Below are 23,972 nucleotides of genomic sequence, written 5' to 3' on the forward strand. Positions count from 1 at the left end.
CTCTGAGTGAGGGAGAGTGAGAAACGGACAAAGAGTATTTCATCCCTATTGACTGACTGGCTGCTTTCTTCTTCAAGTTAAATGCTTGATCACTTACACAAAATATCTTGGCTAAGAACAATTTTCTGGTTAACCTCTAGTATAGGACACATGTTTTATACCAGTGACGATGGATCTATGACTTCCTGTCCACATTCTAAGTAACTCAGAGTTAATAATAATAAAAAAAAAGAGCCAAAGCACTCAGGGAGAAAGATCACAAAATTGTATGAAAAATGCAAGGAAAAAAATTGGGAGGTTATGGTTGATATGGGTGGTTTGTTTTGTTTTTTCCTTTTTCTTATTTTTATATTTTTTATTTATTTCAGAAAGGAAGGGAGAGGGAGAGAGAGAAAGAAACATGAATGATGAGAGAGAATCATTGATTGGCTGCCCCCTGCATGCCCTATACTGGGGATTGAGCTCACAACCCAAGCATGTGCCCTGACCACGGACTGAACTGTGGGCTCCTGGTATATAGGTTAATGCTCAACCACTGAGCTATGCTGGCTGGGCACTGGGTGATATTTTTAAGAATTTATAAATTACAGCTGGAAATACCTGGTTAAAGGAAATCCAGATATAACTCATTCTAAAGGTAATTTTAAAACATCTTTAAATGAGTTTGCAACTTTCCCCAATACATGCTATCCAACCTTCTTATTAAGTCATCATCAATGAAAAGCAAAGTCTGGATTTAATAGCATGAAAGAAATGGTGAATATATTCATGTGGCATGATTACAAATGAACTTGTTCAAGTGGTGAATCTAGGTAAGGTGGTTGAACTTACTGTTTGATGGTGGGAGTTAAAGACAATTGAGGTGTCATGGTGAGGGGCATGGACAAGTCAAGGGTGGCAGAAGGAGTCCTGGGACCCTGCATTGCTGTTAGAAGTGTTGAATTAAGTCAATATACAAATGTATTAAAAGGACATAAACAGAATGACATCTCAAATATACATCAAGCATATTATAATGAGAATACATGGGAGCTGGGAAAATGTAAATGGAGGTCAGAGATAAAAGGACGTTTTTTAAATAATATGAAGCAAAGCAAAGGGACTTTCATATTCTGATCATCATGCCTCTCCCCAAAAGAAGGTTATGAAGAACTCAATTCTTTGCACCTATGCTTTGAAACATCGCCAATAAAAACAACAAATGGAGACCCAGAAAAGCTATGAAGAGAACCCTACCATCACTAACCCAGCACTACCTGGAGGGGAAAGACGGTGAAAATGGAGCTACGGCTGTGGCTCTTACCGTTAATGGACAGCACGGAGCTGTGCTCACATGCGGGGATCCACCTCTGTGTGGTTTCACTCAGAAGTCTGGAGGTGGTCTATGAGGCTGTGTGCATTTATTCAGCACCCCAGGTGATGGTGCCACTTGTTCATGGGATACACTTTGGAAAAACTACCATGGAGAGTTTTTTAAAACTGCGGTGAGTTGTATTCTTAACAACAGGGTTTCGAAAACAGAAGGGATGAGGAGGGGATCAAACTATGTGTGAATATGAATTTGTGCCAAGAACAAGTATAGTGAATTACTACAATGTCTTAATAAAGGTTATGTTAAAGTTAGAAACGTATTTTTAAAAAACAAGTCTTATTTTGTTTCCTTTTATTTTTCTGCTCATTTTTTTTCTTTCCTATTTCCCCTTCTTCATTAGCTACAATCAGTAATGATGGGTAATATCCAAAAAAAAAATTGCTCTAATAATTTTAAGATGAACTGACTTTCATTTCACATTGACTGTTAAGAGGCATGTAAAGGTACAAACAGGATTCCAAGGTTTTACTTATGTCATATACTTTAAATAAATCTAGAAATACTGCACATACAATTGTAAAGTTGTGTCTACCATTCTATATATTTCTATGACCTAGTACAAGTGTTGTACTTGATGCTTATGAACTGGTAGCCACAGAAAAAAAGGTTAGTCTTTCTTTTTTCTTTTTTTTTTAATATATATATTTTTACTAGAGGCCTGATGCAGTGCTGAAGGTCAGAAGGTCATCCAGAAAGACTTCCAGAAGGTCGTTTGGCTGTCTGGTCTAATTAACATATTATGCTTTTTTAAATTATTATTATAGATTGATTTCAGAAAGGAAGAGAAAGGGAAAGAGAGAGAGAAATATTAGTAATGAGAGAGAATCATTGATGGGCTTCTCCTGAGGATGGAGCCCACAACCCAGGCATGTGCCCTGACCAAGAATCAAACCATGACCGCCTGGTTCATAGGTTGACGCTCAACCACTGAGCCTCGCCAACTGGGTAAAAGGTTACTCTTTCCATTTCAAAACAACTATAAGGTGAAAAAGACACCTGTTCATATCAGATGAAAGTGCAACATTACTTTAGCTTTCACGGGATTTTTTTTTTTTTTTTTTTTTTTTTAGGGCCAAAACCTCCATCAGGAATGTGGGGACTACACAGCCCAAAATTATGTTAATATGAATTTGGTCTGCAAAGCAGGACACTGATTTCAGGGCTTGGGAATGCTAGGCCTATGGCTGATTTAGTTTGAGTGAAACTAAGGAATTCCACTATAAGTTAGAGAAGGATTATTCTGCAATGGGACGAGGACACTGGCGGGTGAGGGGAGGTTTCTATGAGGTTTCTCTCTCTTCTACCTTCCATCCACCCCCCACATTCCCACCCCATTGGAGTGTCACCATAGACTCATGAATGTTGTCTTATTCAATGTCTTATAATCTGGTATCAATATTATTATGTTTGATGCCTAAATCACCTCAGATTTGGCCATGATAACCCCTCGGTGATAGTAGTGATATCTTTTTGACAACCCCCATTAATCCTTCAGCATGTCCCTGCTTTTAGTGCAACAAGATTGCAGGGATGCTGTACTTTCCCTGTTTTAGATCTAGAGTCTAAAACTTTTTCCCAAGAACTTTTTAGTGACACGTGGTATTTAGAAACCTAGACTGGGTTCTCACCGCTTCTAGGACAAGATGAGCCATGCTATCATTGTTACCAGATTCAACAAACAAGCATCCCGCTGACCTGGAGCAATGCCGAAGGGCAGCGCCAGCATACATCTGTCTGAGCTTAGAGAAGAAGCAGAAGACACAGGACACATATGAGGAGGAAAGAGAAAAATCAGCCAACTTTGGAAGGGACTATGAATCCCTACCTTATGGCTGTAAGAGAGTAAATAGCACAGAAGAAAAGACCGTGGGCTGTTTTACTAATGTTGCTTATTGTTAAATATTTCATATAAGAAAGAATAAAGTATTACCTCTTTTATATTTATTTAGCAGGTGCCAAAAGAATAGCATACTTGTGACTTTATTACAAATAAAAAGCATACCTGTTTGACTATAATTCCATCTTGGAGATTCTCAGGAGAAATGTCATTTAATTTAATTTCCAGGCTCTCCTGCCTGTGCTGCATCTCTTAATACTCTCAAATTAAAACTTTTTAATAACATTCCCCTAGGAAACCATAGAGTATGATAAATTGGACAGAGGATAGCGATCAGTAAACAGGTGATGCTTAGCATCTCATTAATTCTGGGGAAGGAAAGCAAACCAGCCCAGATGTCCAGGACATAGCGGTTTTGTATCTCTCTGTCTTTGCCAGACTGACTGTGGTGGCAAAGGGAGGGGTGAGGATGGGGTGAGGAAGATGCACTCACAGAGACCCGGGGGTTTTCAGTCCTTTTCATAGAAAGCCAGGCTAACACGGAGAAGAACAAAGGCCACGTGGCTGTATATGCTTTGTCAGAACGTCCTTTATTTCTCTGTGGTTTTGTGTAAAAGTCAGAGAAGGGATGTTGAGTGCCCGTGTGTTTGTTGGGCAGGCTGGGCTATGCATAGAAGGTGATTGGTCTTGGTGGTGCTCTGTTTCAACTGTTTAAAAAATTCCTCATTTTCCCAAACTGAGAAGAATGGGCTACCCCTCTAAAGAATTCAAAACATAAGCAGAAACCCGGAGGCTCTTTGAGAAACTCATACCAGACTGTCTGCTTCATAAAGGCTCTTCAGTTTACTAACAGTTATCTAACCTCTCTGTCTCAACTTGCCCACCTATAAAATGGAAAAACAAAAGGATCTTCTTTATAAGCACCTTACACATAATACACTCTAGGCAAACAGTAAGTACCCAACACTCATTGCTCTTATTATTATTATTTACATATGACTAAATAGAAATATTAAGAAGATGTCACATCAATATTTGGACATTTTAAAACAATTCAAACAATAAATGAATTAAACACTCAGTCTTTAATTTTCTAGCTTTACTTTATATGGTTTCTTTAACTTCCTTTCTTAGAGGTGTGATATTTTTAAAGGCTTTTATGCTTCTCTTATTATCCAGATCCACAAACTCACTATAAGATGCACTGATGAGGTACCTACAAAACACAATGCAGTACCTGTCCTCGAGTGGCTCACTGCGGTGGGGCAGACCATTGTGTAAACAGCGAAATGTTATTTGGCTTGTTGCTCACCATTACAAGATATAATGAAGGTGTGACCTTGGGAAAATTAAGGAATGTTTTTGTACTTCAGAGACATGAAGAATGAGAAGACACACACCCCTCTCGAAGTAACAAAGCCCCTCCAATGAAATTTCCAAAATGAAAATATGAAATAACTTTGTGGAGTAACCAGAAAAGTTTTTAAGAAAATATTTATTCCACACACACAAAAAAAAAAAGAAGAAAAAAAAAAGAAAGAAAAGAAAAGAAAGTATGTTGTAACTTTAAAGCAACTGTCAACAAGTTATGTGATTCTGAAGAATGTATTTTAGATTTTATTACACTATCCAAGGCTTGAAACACCACTAATTTATTCATCTCCCCAGAGCTTCTTATCATTTCAAAGAATAAAACATCGCTTTCCCCTTTCAGCGAGAGCACATCAGTCTCAAAGGTATCTCTGCTGGAGGTGTCTCCAGCTTAAAAGAAGAGTTGACACAAACAGCATGTGTATGAAGCGCAGAAAACCAACACCCCTGCCTCCGAAGACCAACAGTGAGCCCGCCCTGCCTCAGGGACCAAAGCACGGAGCTCCTTAGTTCCTGAGGCCTCAACTAGCCTTAACATATAAGGCCGTTTATAAAGTTTACAACGTATTTCATTTTTAAAAATAGAAATTTTAATGTTAACTATCCACCATCCCAGAAAATTAAAAGACTAAGAAATAAGTTGCCAAAATTGTTTTGGGATTTTCCTTTGCTTCCCAGGTACCAGATTATTCATATTGTGCATATTATTGACGTGGACCCATTGTCAGAACTTCGAGGACTGGGATGCTAACCATTAACTGCCGAAGGCCGTTAGCCATCTCCCTGCTACAGGCACAGTTCAGACTACATACAGAATGCATGAACATACAGAGTAGTTGAAAGTAGGGTGTTTTTTAGAACGTAGTTATAAAAATTATACCTGCAGCCAGATATTTTTTAAAATATGTTTTCCTTGATTTTTTTTTTTTTTCTAGAGAGAGGAACGGAGAGGGAGAGAAGATAGAAACCAATTGGCTGCCTCCTGCAATGTTGCATGCCCCCCACTGGGGATTGAGCCTGCAGCCTGACTGGGAATCAAACCAGCCACCTCTTGGTATAAGAGAGATGCTCAATCCACTGAACCACACTGGCTTGGACATGCAGTCAGATGTTAACTGAGTTCATATCTAGCAGTCTAAACCACCTGTATGCTGGTTCCTTCTTTAGAACATGAGGATAAATATAGTAATTACCACACAGAGTTGCTGTGCAGATTAAATGAGTTAATACAAATCAATGCTCAAAACAATGTTTAGTCCTTAGCAAGAGCCTGACAAAAGCTTCTCATCATGACGTAGAGGCCCATGGGCACAATCCTCCCTCAGATGCTGTCAGAATCAGGTTAGGAGGATGGAAACTGCCCCGCACCCCGCCAACCTCCTCAGCCCATTGCAGGCCAGTTCTCTCGCTCACAGTGGAATTCCTTGGCCTCATTCAAACTAAACCAGCAGTGGGCCTGGAACTATCAGGCTCCGAAATCAGTGCCAAGTTCTGCAGACCAAGTTCATATTAACATACTCTGGGCACATCCCCTGTGGGTGCTGGCTGGGAATATAAATGTGCCAAGAACAAGTATAGTGAATTACTACAGTGTCTTCATAAAGATTATCTTAAAATTCGAAACGTATTTTTAAATCACAAGACTTATGTTGTTTTCTTCCTCATGATTAGGTTGAGAACACAGATTTTTGGAGGGAAACGGTTGATAGTAGGACTTTCTAACAATTAATCATTAAAATGCTTTTCTCCCTCTATAATGAAGAAGGAAATTATGGTTGGTACTTTTGAGACCATGAAAATAGCCTGTTCCCTAACAACTTTTCACCAGATAGTTTTAGTATATATTCATTACTAGAGGCCCTGTGCACAACATTTGTGCACTGGGGGGGAAGGAGCCCTCAGCCGGGCTTGCACCCTCTCACAGTCCAGGACCCTTCGGGGGATAGCTGCCTGCCAGCTTAGGCCCGACCCCCCAGCCTGCAAACCATGAGCCGGGCTTCTGGCTGAGTGGTGCTCCCCCCGTGGGAGCACACTGACCACCAGGTGGCAGCTTCTGCATTGAGCATCTGCCCCCTAGTGGTCAGTGCATGTCATAGTGACTGGTCGTTCTGTGTTCCGTTGATTTGCATATTAGCTTTTTATTATATAGGATGCTTGCCTGTGTCCCTTACTATATGGTGGGATGCACTGAAGATATGAAAAAACATATTATTCTTTCTACCCTTATTAACTAGCATTCTTCTAGGAGTTTACAGTTTTGCTTTTTTTGTTTTTGTTTGTTTGTTTGTTTTACATTTAAATTTGTGTTACATTTTCAGTTGATTTTTGTGGAAGGTCTGTGTCTAGGTTCATTTTTCTGCATGTGAACATTCAGTTGTACCAGCACCATTTGTTGTGAAAAGACTATCTTTGCTCCATTGCATTGCCTTTGCTCCTTTGTCAAGATCAGTGGCAGCATTCATACTAACTCATGATGGTTCCATGGTTATATTTGTCTAAAGCTTGCACTCTGCGGAGAGGGACAGTGAAGGGAAGCAGGGAACACAGAGCTGGAATGTAGGACACTTGTGCTCAGAGCTGTGGGCTTCATTTGGAGGAAGCATAGTAAGCGCAGAGGATTCCTCCCCAAGACAATCTGGCTGCCAAGTCAGGGTCTGGTGAGGAGACTTCAGATTTAAGTATCCAAAAGACTGAACTCAAATGCTCTCTTAGATCAGAAGTGTGTATTGAGGCGTAAGGCAAAGAGCCAAAGGATCACCACCTGAGGCAGAGCCGTGCATGTCTGTCTGTGCCTTTGTGGTCAGGAGCTTCCACTGTGAACTGGGTACCTTGAAGCTGTCACCGTGCACACGCCCACCCGATCCCAGGCCAGTGGTGTCTGCGCTGGCCCCGGCTCCCATCTGCTCCCAAGAGCCAGTTATGTGCATCTCTTCCCAACTCTGTGGTCAGTGACATGGTGGTGGCAGCCGGAAACTGTCCACAGCCGGAGTGTTTCTTCCCACAGAGGTCTGGCTAACTCTGCAAACCGGAGCTGTCCTCTTCCCACCTTGCCTCCTGCCCCTAGCGAGCCAGCACACCACTAGCTCTCGGACACTTGAGATTCTTCCTCCTTTTGACATAGTTTTACACATCTTCAGGCAGTGATCACGTCCCCAAATGCCTCACTGAGAGATGAGGACAAATTCATTAAAGGTAGTAGGGATGTTCTAAAACTAAGAGTAGTAGAGGCATAGAAACAGGGAAAATGACTTGAAATGACTTGGACTTCCACTGAGTAGCTGTTCCAATTATTGCTATCACTACCATTAAGGGGTGTATTAATATCAGCAATGGCACACTGACTTCCACCTGGACATCAATGTGTTTATGTTTACTGAGCATTTCCCTGTATGTTATCTCATATATTCTTCACGAGAATCTTCTAAAGGTGCCAGGGCCAGGAATCGTTTTATCCCCAGACACACATTTATAAACCCCAACATCTGGTTTCTGGAGAAGGCAACACTAGGACTCGTGTTTCATGATTCCCAGTACTGGTCTCTTCTCACTCTGCCACACTAGCTCTTAAAAATAAATGTGCATGTGATGTTTAAAAATGTTTTAACTTGCCGAAACCGGTTTGGCTCAGTGGTAGAGCGTCGGTCTGCGGACTGAAAGGTCCCAGGTTCGATTCCGGTCAAGGGCATGTACCTGGGTTGTGGGCACATCCCCAGTAGGGGGTGTGCAGGAGGCAGCTGGTCGATGTTTCTCTCTCATTGACATTTCTAGCTCTCTATATCTCTCCCTTCCTCTCTGTGAAAAATCAATAAAATATATATATTTTTTAAATAATAAAAATGTTTTAACTTTACGTTGCGATGGCTCCATTCTCAAGAGTCTTCCAAGTTAAGTTTAATTTTAGTTCATTGTAAATGTAAGTATTTTAAAAGCAGGCTTTAGTCCCACCCATAGAACTTTCAAAAGAAGAGATTTCATAGTGGGAGAAAATGATGGTAGAGATACACTCTGGCAAAAAAAAAAAGGGGGGGGGGAGTTGGGGGGGGAGTTGGGGGGGGGGGGCCGGGTGGGTTCCAGCCGCTGGACTGCTTATGACACTCTACACTCTGATGTGATTAAGAGCGTAAATTCAACATCATTTAAATATATTATGTTCCTGGCACCGCGCTAAGTCTGCTCCTAAACTCCAATGTTTAAAAATAGAAGTAGATGGAGTGGATGCAGGAAGTCGTTAAAGCAAAGTTTCCAAATGGCCTGGGGAGACGTTACTCAGAACAGGTTAGGGCCTGACAGCTTTACAGTGAGTTAGGAACAGTACAGTAAAAAGAGTGAAGTCTCGCTATAAGGAAATCTGATTTCTTTATGGATATTTTATTTATAAAAGTTTCAGGATAGAGAAAAAATTTAGAATATATGCTCTTAATGAACACTTATGTAACTTCTTGCTTCCTGTACCGTGATTCCATAACAAATAATTCATTAGATCCTAAAGTGCATGTGTTTGCTCTGAGCCACTGGAGCTCACTGGCAGTATGGGACTCAGTGTACTGAGTGGTTTGTGGCTTTGGAATGAGTCTAGTTTAAAAATGAGTTAACTTGCTAGCTAGCTATAAAACCTCGGGGAAATTAAGTAGCCTAGACTTACCAAATCCCTAATTCACAAGATCATTATATGAAATACATAATCTGATGTGTCCCTCGCAGTAAAGCTAGCCCCCTTTCTTCCTTACCATTCTCTGATTTCCCCAGAAAGGAAGTCATTTGTGCCCTCCCCAGAGGGAGCCTCACAGTGCGGGTAAACTTGCTCAGGCTTTCTCTACGACTGCCCATCTTTCAAATGTAAACTCTTACTTTAATAATAAATAAAATCTTGAATGGAAAGAGCATATGCATTTTGTCTACAGTAACTCTGCATATAATAAATGATCAAAATGTTTTCTATGAGCTCTTTGGGCTCTCTGCAAGGATGTGATAAGCACATTTAAGACTAAAACACTCTTGAATGATTATGAAATGTACCTTATCAAGGGAATGTATTGGGCTTTCCAGAATGAATAATAATATTAAGTAATAATATTTTATGTTTGCTATTTTTAAAAGGAGTTAAATGACAAATGATACATGAAACTGGTAGATACAAAATAAAGACAGAGGGAAAAGTACCATCAGTCTATTTCTATCTAATAATAGATAATTCCTTTTTTTGTAGGTTTCAGTTTTCACTAACAAAAAGGAATGGTCTGTATTTTTCACTAACTAGCCATTCAACTTTGTACCAAATCAAATCTTTACTTCCTGTGTTAATAGACAGTGACATGGTAACATGGAATCCTTTATAGAATGTCCCTTTGGTGTTTGAAATTGGATGGTATTGATATTATATATCTTGATTATGAGTGTGCTATGAGAAGGGATATAAGAAAGTATCAGGGAACCTCCTGATATGACTAGGACATCCTCTATATATTAAAATTCTTCTTGCAAGCCATAACCGGTTTGGCTCAGTGGATGGAGTGTCAGCCTGCAGACTGAAGGGTCCCAGGTTCGATTCTGGTCAAGGGCATGTACCTTAGTTGCGGGCACATCCCCAGTAGGGGATGTGCAAGAGGCAGCTGATTGATGACTCTCTCTCATAGATGTTCTTAACTCTCTATCTCTCTCCCTTCCTCTCTGTAAAAAAATCAATAAAATATATATTTTTAAAAATTCTTCTTGCAAGTTAGAAACACAATTTAGCATTCAGTGAGAAGGGGTGATTGAGATAACTAAACTTCATGAAATTTTATTACTTAATTACATTAAACCAAGTAAAAGTACATTATAAAATAGAGTATTTCCAAAATTATTTTAACCATTACAAAACCTTCTGAATATTGCAACTGTCTTGGTCTTTAATTAACTGAAATAACTAATATTGATTATTTGTTAATCATCTAAAAATTGCCTAAAGGGTCTAACTCTATCTGGTTCACTCTGGCTTAAAAATTAAGAAATACTCTCCAGGAGTCTGTTTCATTCATATTCATCATCAGTATTTTAGACGTATTGTTTCAGGTTCAAAGAAAATGTCAAGTGTAGGAATTAGAATAAGAGAAGTCTAATATTTTTTATGAAAGAATATGCAATAAACTTCTGATTTCTTTGAATCATTAACTTTTCTAACTAGACATAAAAATTTTACTACAGCACTTATGACAGTCTGATGCTTTATAAAGCAGGACATATTTTTATTTCTTCAATCATAAACATATGGACTCTCTGTCCATCCCTTTTTCCATCAAATAGATTTGTCAACAGCTTAAATGTTTTGAGTATGGTTGATAATCTCAGAGGAGAAGAGGGAGACAGTAGATGCTGTTTTTAAATATGGCATTTTATTAAATATCTAATTCCAATAGCAATCATGTTTAAAATGCCACTAAAGCAAAATAGAAAGTTGACTAATTCATCACTATACTGTCTACTGGATTTGATAATAATAGAATTAACCAGCTGTTTGCTTCCTTTTTCTAAACCATTAATAATTCCTCTTCAAAAAAATTCTGGGCAGCTCTACAAACAGCATTTAAAGTAGCATAAAATCAAAAGTTATCAACCAGAGCCCAGGAAGCCTTCTCCACGTAATGTAAACAGGCAAAATCCGCATTAAGATTAGCTTGCTTTGTTCACCGCCGATTGTAAAGATGCATAAAACCTGTAGTCCCCGGAGGGTCAGAAAGTGAAGCCAAATCCATAGAAGCTGCTTTTAAAGTGTTTAACAAAGCAGAAACTGGAACGGATGTGCCACAAACCAATATCCATTACCGCAAAGCGACTGCTAAATGTTCTTGTAAAATAGCTCTCAGCTGGCCTATTCAGCACCATCCCATTATAGCTAAGAAGAGCATCCAACTTGTGATTGTTACCATGAAAATAGCCGGCCGCGCAATATACAGTAGCTGCAGACAAGAAAACTATATGCTTCAAGAACCTGGCAGATGTAAATCTCTATCAGTTCCTCTAAAGCCCTAAAAAAAAATATCTCCTTAAAAAGTATTGTATCCCAGACATTCAGTGACTTACTTATTAATATTCTATATATTTCTCATTACCCCATAAAGACAATTAAAATTGCTTTCAGAAATAATAATGCCATTTGAGAGAGGATTTCCATGGTCACGTGGTTGAGTAGTGGAAGGGGGAAGTCACCAGAGCCGACCAGGTTGGCAGCTACATGTTCTCTGCAGCTCCCCTTTCTCTTCAGCTCATTGTGAAATGTGCAAGTCTGCTCTGGGGAAGAGACTTTGGGTTATTTTGTTGGTCAAAGGAAGGGGCAGATGACACTCCCCAGCCCCTTCCATTGGCCAGTGAACGGTTTGGGTCAGGGGAATAGTCCAGTTCTGGGGGGAAATCTCATGGAGGGAGCCTTTCCTGTTAAACCAAAACTCAAATCTTTGGGAGGAGAAAGCCTTTGCCATGCTTCTCTTACTGCCTGGACCAAAGGTGCCATGCTCGAGGGTGTAAGCAGCCATCTTGTGACCATGAGGCACGAGAGTGTGACTGATAAAAGCAAACATTCTAAAAATATAGAAAGATGTAAAAAGATGTACACTAACTATTTAAAGGTGTCCCTGAACAATTGATCGCATGTTGACTGATATTTCTGATCTTCTGTACCTGTGCAATCCCTAGGACATCTGAGAAAGCTTCTCTCCAGATATGCCAACATTCATAAAGTTATGTACAGATCTAGCCAAGAGCATACACTATACTACTTGTTTAGCAAGGAAATAAATAAATAAAAAGGAGGATAAAAGATCTAGAAGAGGACAAATGTAACAATGCAAAGCCTTTCTAGGCAGGCTGTCATCCTAATTGTCTGTCTAGTACAAGTTCATCGTACATAGGCAAAAATAGGAGGTTTGTGGAAGTCTCCACTTTCCCCACCAGAGCTGAGTGATCTGTTCCTGAGAGGGCTGCCTTGGAATTTTTTTATCACAATAATGTCCATTCGGTTAAGCTCCTCAGTATCTATTTTCCTACTGATGCTTGGCTCCTGGGTCTGATGTGGTTTGGAATGCTGAGTAATTTACATGTAGATGAACTGAAGCCATTAGGACTCTGTGTCCAGATAATAAACAGCAGGCAATTTATTTCTGGTGCTTTATTTGAAAAAAAAAAAAAAAAAGAAAGAAAAGGAAAGGAAAGGGGAAAAAAAAGGCACTATATAAAGCTTCACTGTTTGAGTGGAAAACATGGGAAAAGTTCTTCTTTCTTCCCTTTCTTCCATTTAAAGACTACTGCACAATGAATATCATTTTTGATAAAAGGACCAACTATGTTCCAGTATTAAACATGCGAAAAAATTCTGGCCTTCAAGCACATGCGCAAGTTTATTTCTAGGCAGGCAAATACCACTAATTAAACGAATGGAAATTACAGCCTCAACTAACCCTTATTTCAACTCCACTGTGCTGTGTCTTACATGGATTTCTCATTGAATCCTTACAACATTCTTACAACTGCTATGAAGCCAGTGGCCTTATTTTCCCCACCTGACAAAGGGAACTCACACACACACAGAGATTAAGGAGCATGCCCCAAGACACACAGCAAGTAAGTGGGGCAGCAGGAATCTGAACCCAGGGCCATGACTACAGAACCTTCCATACTCACATAAATACAGGGATCGTTGTTACCAGCATCACTTCCTTCTTCTTTAGAGCTTTCAAGCTTTAAAATCTGCTGGTATTTTAAGCATCTCTGCACCCTGACTGATTATGCAGAGCTCTCACTCACCTTGGAAGCGGTGATGACTAAAATTGCAACGTATGAGGAACTTCAGAACTGTGAGAAAGGGCACTAATATGTTGGTAAAACAAACGTAGTGTTTTTAATTCAAGGGAATGCATTTTTAGGGGGTGGCTCTGTGTGAAGATTGGAAAGTAGAGCGCCAACCTGCAAGTATGTCAAACTCCTCATTTAAGCTATTGGACCAGAGCTGCCTCTGCTCAGGGAAGCATATTTCTTCACACATTCTCCGCACAAGTCAACATGAGCATTTTACGAAGAAAGGATGCCGTTATGCCAACTCATAGAATCTAAACAAAAAGACAATTCAGGATATGTATAATTGGAGTCATTTCTCCATTGGATAAGTAAAATGAGCATTTTTAAATATTTTATTTCTAAATATGCATCAAACTTAAAAGTTTCTTCTATATGTTGACTCACTGGAACACCATTATGTATGGCTACACTTGAAGCATTAGCCAACGGACTACTGAATTCCATAATTTTGTATTTTAGTCAATCTTTCTCTCTTACTCAAGGACAAGACCATTAAAAAAAAGGGGGGGGGGTTTAGTTACTTAATTCTTCTAATTGACATTATTTGGAGAATTATTAAATAAAAATATCATAGGAAATGCCTTCTAATTTGTGCTTATCTCATGGCTTAGAAAGCCAAGTCTATCATATTCATATTCTTTATCTCATTTTTAACAAAGTGCATCCTTTGGAGACTCAAAAATATTCTGTATTTCTTCATTCCTAGGTGAAGGTCAGCTAACTCTGAAAACCTAATACATCTCAGGATCTGTGCCAGTCACATTTCATATTGTCTCATTGTCTTTATATATACATCAACTTAAAGGTGAGCAACTGGGGCTCAAGGAAATGAAAAATTATATATGCAGTGAGCGGCAGACCCAATTAAAATTCAGCTTTACATGACTCTACAGAACAAGTTTCTTATGTCTCTTACAACACTGATAATACATAACTATTTATCATTTGTCTTTTAGATGTAGCATTAAAGATACTGCCACATACAAATAGATGCATATCCTATATAATAAAGCCTAATATGCAAATTGATTGAACAGCAGAATGACAAGTGGAATGACCAGTGGCTATGACATGCACTGACCACCAGGGGGGCAGACACTCAATGCAGGAGCTGTCCCCAGCCCGCAGGCCCCAGGCCAGCCAAGGCAGGTGCCAGCGGGGGTGGGTGAGGGGAGACCCAATCACCCACTGGTTACCCACAGATCTGGCCTTACCCATGCACGAATTTCATGCACTGGGCCTCTAGTGCATATATAAAGATAGACACACACATATATTTCATTGTGTAACTGAATATATGTATGTCAATGTGTATAACTTTATATATACAGTGTGTACCTACATGCATACATATACTAGTACATATAAAGACATACATACAAGTGAATGCATATATACAGACACCTGTACACATATGAATGAACATGAATGTAAATTAAGCTGGTTAAATATCATCTAGTGTTATAAATACATTTAATTGAATACTATTCACTTCCTCACATTCAACTCGAAATTTATAAAACATAACTATTGAGTTTTAATGTCACAAGAAGTTACTGAACTTCACCTAATTTCTTTTTTAAAAAGAAAAAATTATGAGTTTAAATTGTAAAGAATAAATAAATACATGTAGCAATTGTGTACTATAAACAAGTCATAAGATATTTTAATTTGATTTTTTTAAAGCATTTTTTACTTCACTAGAAGAAATGCCATGATTAATTTAAACAGAAAACAAACTCTCAGGTTAATAAGATACTTGTCATGTCACTTGATTAATAATGTTACAACAATGTCAGCTGCATTGTTATCATAATATTGTTGTCACAAGGCCAACTGATTAATATTTATTCCAAGCTCTACATCATAAAAATAAAAAACCCAAAGCAACAATAAAAAATTATTTTACTTGGACTTTACTAGGATTAGTATCTCTGATTTAGGCCCATTCGTGCATGTTAGGCAAGTTTACAAAAGCAGATACCTTTGCAAAGGTGGATTTCATCTACAATAGGACACTATGGGCAGAATCGACTAAATCCCTAAAACACAGACAGATGGCAAAGTGTAAATTAAAGTTTAGCACATTGCAGGAAATTCACTTACTTTCAGTAATTGGTAGAGTATAAATAACCTGATTTAAATGTGTAAAATAATCCAGTCACTGCCAGATCCCCCTCACCCCCACTCCTGCCACCCACTTAGAATGGAAAACTCATACTGTTATTCCATAGCTGAAATCCCCTAAAAAATTAACAACAGGGCTTTAAAAAGTGGCAAAAATAGTCTGGACTCTATTTTATCTGCCTCCTCTTCCACTGCTCAAGTTCTGATAGGCTAATGAGCAGTGAAAGGGCCAGAAGAAGAATATTCTAGTTTAATAAATGCTGATGCAATCGAGACACTGGGTATTCAAGCCCTGAATGATGAAGTACGTGCTATAATTGTATTCGAATGTACATGTAACATCTGCTCCAATCTCCATAAAAACATTGATGGTTCACAATGCTGACAACATACAGAATCAAACCCCATTATTGAGCTAGTGTATTTTTTTAAAAGGATGTGGAATCTAATGGTAAGCAAGTCCATGATTGTGATTTCACTGCTCTGCCTATACCCAGTAATTCAATGGGTTTAAATAAATAAGTAAATAATGTGTTTACAAAAATTATCTCTTTTAATTCTCAAAACCACCACCACCAAACTATGATGAGTGATATCCATTTTAGAGATGAGGAGCTATGGCTCCAGAGGTGAATGAATTTCTCAAGGTTAAATCCCCCAGTGCTGGCCTGAGTAGTGATACGGGAAGATGAAGAAAAAAGGGACCAGCTCCAATAACTTATGTTAAAGCCCTTAGGCTTCTGTAAATAAAAGCATCCCTCATGTAGTCCTTCCTCCCATGGTCAAGGTGAAAACTGTTACTCTCTCTTCCTCAAGGTCATAAAGACTCCTCCCAATGCCATTTTGTTATTTTCGTTTTCAAGATTGCCTTGATATTGTTGGGGTATATGACAAAACAACAAAAAGGAAAGGAAGAGAATGAAATAAAAGTTACAGACTGAAAGCTCTGAGAGAGGTCTCACATAGTTAACACACAATTACTATTTTAAGCCATCACGAAAATAAAACTTGATACAACATTTTCATGCAGTTTCGAAGCTAAGGAATCAATGCTCTGTCTTCTGCAGAGAAAGTTATTGGGAGGAAAGAAGTATCAATCTAATCTACCCTTAAAATCTTTAAAACATATGTGTGCCATGTAAAGAAACCTGGAACAATCTTAAGCCTTAGAAACAGATGCAAAACAGCTTTAATGTTTTCCAAATGTTATTTTACCCATCGTGTTAGATTAAGGTAGCACTGATTAAGAGAAGAGTTGTGATCCCAGAATATTTGTGAATACTATATTTCATTACATAATTAATATGTATAGTATGTTTACTTCCACCACCAAGTAAGACTTAAAGTTTTAGTTCATTAAATGACAATAAGTATATTACATTGTACCTTTATTTTGATTAATATATTTTATTATGTCTATGATTTATAGATGTTGAGATTTTATCCCCCCAAAAAATGTCTAAACTATCAAATTATTATCTTGCAAAATAATCCATCCAAACTAATCTACCCTATTTGTGAGTTCCAGGTTCACTGTTTTAACTATATATTTTTATTGATTTCAGAGAGGAAGGGAGAGGGAGAGAGAGATAGAAACATCAATGATGAGAGAGAATCTTTGATTGGCTGCCTCCTGCTTGCCCCACACTGAGGATGGAGTCTGCAACCTGAACGTGTGCCCTGACAGGAATCAAACCGTGACCTCCTGGTTCATAGGTCAACACTCAACCACTGAGCCACACCTTCTGGGCTCCGGGTACACTTTCAAGTAAAAGAGTAAATAAAGTGAATTATGTTAAAGAAGGGTGAAGTGAAAATACCACGGGCACTGGAATTACACAAACCTGGATAGGAATCCCGGTTTCCTGAATCGAACATTGTTTAATCTCTCTGGCCCTCAACTACCTCATGGGGAACCATAAGCCCTACCTTACAGAGCTGTAGGGAAGAAGAAATGGAGATATATATATATTTATTTACTTTTTTCCTAATATAAATTAGCACCCTCCACGCCCAATTATAAGCTGAAAACTAATGCATATCCAGGTTTATTTTAAATAACGAGTCACTAAAAGAAATATTTTTTAAATTCAATATACTTTGAATTAACTTATACATGTAGACTCATATAAATTAATAAGGTAACTAGATGCATGATTAAGAAAAAATTCTGGTTGTTTCTATACAATGGCTAAATGAAGTCAAATTGTACAATTTTCTAAATCACACACTTTAGAAACTAATTGCACGTGTGTGTGTGTGTGTGTGTGTGTGTGTGTGTGTGTGTTGTGCACTATTTCTGTATGTATATTAGCTTTGTTTCCTTATATTTCAAGGGTTATGAGGGCAATGGCATTGCTTATGTGTCTGTGCTGTAGCCCTCATCATTATCTAGCACAGTATCGAGTAACTAGTAGTCATTCCATCAGTATTTGTTGACTGACTTGTAATTAAGCCAAGTTCTTTTTAAGGTCTGAAATAACCTTGGGGTGATTCTAAAACAGAGAAGACAAGGCTTCTTTGATGTTATTCTTGAATATATTGTTTCCTTCACCTGCCTCAGACTCAGCCTTCAATGCATTTTATCAGGAAGCTGCATTGCTGACCAATAGGAGCTCAATTTCCTTTCCCTTCTGCTGCTCAAAGAGTTATCAAAAGCAAGGAAATGATAACATCAACCCTATTTGCTGTTTGACATCTATGTCAAACTCACAGCATATGATTTTATCTCTAACATTCAGGTAGACAATAGCATCTGGCTCAGCAGATTGAGTAACTTACTCAAGGTCACAGTCAGTGGACTCAGTTTGGTCCCCCTCACCCGAGCATCAGTGAATATTTTGATCATGAACACGGACCAGTTTTTGCTGAGGGACCTTTGACCTTTTGGAGTTGTGACTGTGACTATTGCTCTGTTGGATTTACTATAAGTGGTTATGATTTTTTATTTTTAGAGGAAGGAGGGAAGAAGGCAGTGGAGTGGGTTGATATTTTGGATTCATAACCTTTGTAGTGATAGACGTTCCTGTTGAAAGAGTTAGTAGTGAATTTCCTACCACGACTTTGACATTTTTTGCTGTTTTATATAATTGGCTCATATGCCAACAAGTTCTTCATCCCTTCTTGACAAAATCATCATAATAAAGTGAGCTTCGTGTTTGCTTTTTTAAAAAGGCAGTTTAAATAAAGCATAATTCAACCAAAAATAGACTGCATCAGAGCAAAAGGGTACGAGAGTATGTGTCTTTTTCTCTGCCCATGGCTTTGGGTACAATGGAACAGGCAATGAACTGGTTTTGGAGAAATGTAGTACACATTGGAAAAGATAAATGCAAATGCCTATTATCCTTAGGATTAAAATATGTATTAAATTTCAAGAATATCTCCCTCTGCCTATCCAGTTAATAAAAACTAATTGTGTAACTAAGATGCCACCGCCGCTGGGCTCACCAGCCATGAGCCCGGCTTCTGGCTGAGCGGTGCTCCCCCTGTGGGAGCGCACTGACCACCAGAGGGCAGCTCCTGCATTTAGTGCCTGCCCTCTGGTGGTCAGTGTGCATCATAGCGACCAGTTGTTAGGTCAATTTGCATATTAGGATTTTATTATATAGGATGTTAAATAAAAGAAATCCACATAGTATATGATTCCATTCATATGAAATCAGAATAGGGAAATCTATAGAGACAAAAAGTAAATAAGTGGTTGCTTAGGTCTGGGGATGAGTGACAGGATGGGAAGGTGATAGCTAAAGAGTTTAGGATTTCTTTTTGACATAATAAGAGAGTTGACTGTGTTGATTGCTGCATATACCTGTGGATAAATTAAAAACCACTAAATTGTATATTCACAATAAATGAAATGAATGGTATTTGGATTATATGTCCCCAAAAGCTATTAAAAAATAAAATGCAAGTTTTTCATTTAATATAATATGCAAGTATTCTATTCAACAAAACACTAGGCAGAGTACATGACCTTGTTATCTCATGGATATTTCCTGTCACTCTAGCTTTGACACTATTGCTATTTCAGAGTAGTAATTCACTTATTATTGAATTGTAATTTTTGTAGAACTTGTGGCAATTAAGAACGATAATCTTGTTATATAGTTCCAAATTCTAAATGAATAAAGTTGAGGTTTAGCTCAAAAACTTTAGAATCCCACCATAAACCAAAGACAAAACACTAAATTATAGGCCATGTGGTAGTTAAGAGTAAGGATTCTGGAGTCAGACAACCCCTGGGCGGCAATTCCTATCTCTCTATTTATCCACGTGGCCTTAGGCAAAGACATCGATTTCTCCAGGCCTCTGACTGCTTATCAGGAAAATGGAGATCCTAAGAATAGCTGACTTATTGTAAGGGCTAAATGAGATAACACCGGGAAATAAGTCAGCCAATGCTGGACACATACTCAAGAAATGTTAGCAATTATTAAAAGCAAACTAACAAAAGGTCTCACATCAGTTACTTGCAGGGCTCAGAAATAATGAAGTTGGCCTTGGCCTTGCTTCAAAGTGGAGGTTGAACACATTTTTGTGAGTGATCTTGGTGTTTTTGCACAGCCTGTTGGAGCGGCCAGGCAGCTAGCTAGGTAGCCCTTTGAGGACCAACTCACTTGGGATCCCCTGGTTCCGTCTGCCAGCAGTCAGCTTCCATTCCCTCCTGCTGGCCAAGTCCCGATGTCCCCTGTCCTGGTGTCAATAGAATTCCTAAAAAGAACTTGCTTACCTGGACCAGCTACCTTCACCCTGTCTCACTCAAGTCCTCTCCTATTCTCCCCTGGAGAGTGGCATTACATTGACTTCCCTAACCTAAACCAATTTGGGTCCTCACTGCCGGCCCAGAACCACCAGAACCTTTTGTCTTAATCTCAACTGGTAGTAAGCCCTGATAATCAGACCTTTGTTTTAAAGAACTGTACTATTCTATTAACAAAAAAAAAAATTCCCCATACCTTAGAATTTTTTCAAATGACAAAAGAAGGCTAATGGGAAATTTGCCAAAATGCATACTGTAGCATCTGGGGGGTAGAGTCCTGAGCTTTATGTTTATTTGTTTCTTTATACTGTTCTGTACTTTTAAATCTTTCTACAGTGAAAATAGAAAAGGAAAGCAGAAAAAAATATATCTATCTATCTATCTATCTATCTAGTCCAGGAAAGTAGAGGCACTAGGGAAAAATAATGTGGAAATAAAGTTACTTTTTTTTTTAAGACTTGGTTTTGAAGTGGTAAAAAGGGGCATTGAGCACAGAATAATATATATATAAATACAATATATATATTATTGTATTCAGAGAGGAAAGGAGAGGGAGAGAGAGAGAAACATCAGTGATAAGAGAGAATCATTTGTCAAGTGCCTCCTGCACGCCCCTCACTGTGGGTGGAGCCCACAACCCAGGCATGTGCCCCTACTGGGAATTGAACCCTGACCTCCAGATTCATAGGTCAACACTCAACCACTGAGCCACCACAGCCAGCCAAGCCTACTTTTTAAGATACATTAAAACCACCACTCAATTTACTCGTGAAAATTTCATCAAACTTACTGGTCAACTAACACAATTTACCAATTGAGTGAAAATGGCAAATGCAAAGAGCCTTTTAGACCTAGTCCATATCCACTTGGATGTAAAGAAATAGGATGTCATTCATTTTGTGACACAAAATTCCATGGATCCAGCTAACATGGAGTATAGATTTAGTGATAATGCACTAAAGCAGAGCCATCTAGACATGGCCAGAATCTGCTCAGAATCTGAATGTTGGTGTACATGGGTGTCAGAGCAGGGTTTAGAGGGAAGACTCTGGATTTCAGATGGTCTCAACCTGAATCTAGGCTCATTTGGCTATAAGCCTAGAGACCATGGGGAAATTGTTTAATTTTGCTAAACCTAATTTGCTCAATCAAAATTTAGCCATTACTTGGATATGGTCAGAAACTAAACATAGCTAAGTCACTTGATGACTTTGAATAGTTTACAAATGAAAAAACTTTTTTTCACAGCATCAACAAAAATAGTGGATTCTGTATTTCATTGATTCAATCAATAGCTACAGTGAAATCCTTCACAAGGAGGATCTAAAGAGAAATGAAATAAACCAAATACAGTGCCAGTGTCACAGAGGAGTGACCAGGATACAGAAAACACATATTTTGTAATCATACAGTCATGCATTAAAATCTAACTCCACTTCTTATTATCTATGTGATCTTGAGCAAACTAAACAATTCTTCTAAAAAAGCAGATTCTTCGACTATAAAAGAGGTTGAAAACCTATTTTACTAGTTGGCTATTAAAAATGATAATATTTATTAGAAATTTAGCATGTGGCCTGAAATTCTATAAATGTTTGTCCTCTTATCAACACAAGTTACTAGAATTTATGATTTAATTTAAACAGGCATCTTTAAGATCTCAAACTATACAATTTACAAGAGATATCTAATTTCCTATCTATAATTGTCCTATAATCATGCAACTGAACAGTGAGCATTCATTGCAACACCAATAATCTGCACTTCCTCCTCCGATTAACAAAATAGTGCTCATTCTTATATGGCAAAGGCTACACATTGTCTTCCATCATCGAATCTGTTTTTCCTGTTCAGCAAAGGAATCCTCAAATGTTAGTTGGGTGCATGCTAATTCTGAATAAAGGCCACATTTCATCGCGATAACAAAGTGTGACCAAGTAAATTCCGGCCAATGAGATAGATGTGTGTTTGACTAGGAGGACACAGCTCAAAGGGTGAAACCACACCCTTCTCCTACTCTTCCCCCTTCCTGCTCTCCAGAACATATGTGTGACCAGACAGCAGAAGCAGAAGCCGCCATCTTGCCCACAAAATGGAAGCTGCACGTTGAGGATGACAGGGCAAAAATATGAGAGGGCATCTGGGTCCTTAATGGTGAGAGAACACTGTGGTGAACTTGCACTAGCTTAAGCTCCTGTTACTTCAGTGGGTCTTGGTTATTCGCCCCAGGATCTAGTAAAAATTAAATATATCTAAGAAAAAGTATGCAATCAACACTCATAAAATTATTAGGTTTATTTCCTTTCTACAGTTACCAACGGAGAAGCAAAAAGTTAGGCCATATGTAATCCTGACAAATTACTTTAGCAGACAGAGAAGTAAGTTACTGGCCTACGATGGTTAGGAGGACAATTAAAGTTTACTGTTAAACTGAGAAATAAATGGCTTATAGGCACTTAGTGACATATATTTTGCGAAGAGTGTTTATTGCTTCTCCCTGGAGTATTTTTCATCTTGCTAAAACCCTTTAGAAATGGATGGGTCTGCTTGCCTCCTACTTATTTCAAAATGAAATCTACCTTTAGCACAATTGAAAAGGGATTGTAGGAGAGCCTTTGTCATTAGAAGATTGGATACACTAATAAATAACAGTCCTGATCAAGGGACCCATATTTTTTCTCTTGAAGAGTTATTTTAACAGACTTTTCGTAGAAGATGTCTGCTTTTTCTCCCTCACACTAGGCAATGTCCATGATCCCAGGGGCTCATTTACTTTTACTTTATAAAGCACATATGCAATTGTTTGCTGAAAAGTTTACTTACTCAATTTTGTCAATATGCAATGCATTCGCTACAAGTTGTTTTGGACTCAATGCCCTGCTAACTAAATGGAATCTTATTTTCTTTTTAAAAAATTTACTTTTAGTGATGCAATCTGTGTCTTATCTCTGACTCTCACATGTTAGCATCATGATCATGTAGAGGCTTGATAAATGGTTGCTGAGTGGCATCCACATTTCTGGTTCAGTAGGTCTGGGGCGGGGCTCCAAATGTTTACATTTCTAGAAAATGTTCTGTATGATGCTGCTGCTGCTGCTGCTATTGAGAAGGCATGCTGAGAACCACTGTTCCACATCAAGAATAAACATAAGGAATTAAAGGGCAAGCTCAACCTTTCTCTCAAGGAGAGCACAGCCACATATGGTGTCACACTAAGCATCTGAGAAAGATCTAGTAGAGGCGGCTGCTAATTCAAGTTGGTAACCTCACTCTAGTAAAGAGAGTTACTGTTGTGGGTGGGAATTGTGGGAAATGAAGAGGAAGAGAAAAGAGACAGGCAAAGGGTATATGTGTGAAGATGGAAGACCAAAGACCAGTAGACATCAGTGGCTGTATAAAGAGAGCAGCTACCGTATTTTTCGGACCATAAGACGCTCCGGACCATAAGACGCACCAGTTTTTAGAGAAGGGAAATGAAGAAAAAAAGATTCTGAAACAAATAGTGTCCTAAAATATTTTATGTGCATTAAAACCCAACATCACAGTCATAAACACATGTAATCAACCCTGTAAAGTAAACAGCAGCATTTAGAACCATTTTAGAGCCGGGCAAGCACACAGAGACCACACAGAGCCGGGCAAGTAAAAAAACTTTTTTTTTAAAGTATATGTGTAGG

The 23,972-nt window shown here is 38.5% G+C and overlaps 1 protein-coding gene across 11 annotated transcripts in view; it reads right to left on the reverse strand.

The window, feature by feature from the left end:
• The window catches only part of MAP2 (microtubule associated protein 2), a 222,836-nt gene that overhangs the window by 119,596 nt on the left and 79,268 nt on the right, over positions 1–23,972 (reverse strand). Inside the window, exon 3 of one of the 11 annotated variants that reach the window (XM_045575758.1) lies at positions 12,600–12,718. The exons of the other annotated variants lie outside the window; for them this stretch is intronic. The gene's annotated coding sequence lies outside the window, so the exon portion shown is untranslated. The remainder of the gene's footprint in view (positions 1–12,599; positions 12,719–23,972) is intronic. 11 annotated transcript variants of the gene reach the window in all.

The sequence above is a fragment of the Pipistrellus kuhlii genome, unplaced genomic scaffold (assembly GCF_014108245.1).
Source record: "Pipistrellus kuhlii isolate mPipKuh1 unplaced genomic scaffold, mPipKuh1.p scaffold_m20_p_7, whole genome shotgun sequence".
Lineage (NCBI taxonomy): Eukaryota > Metazoa > Chordata > Mammalia > Chiroptera > Vespertilionidae > Pipistrellus > Pipistrellus kuhlii.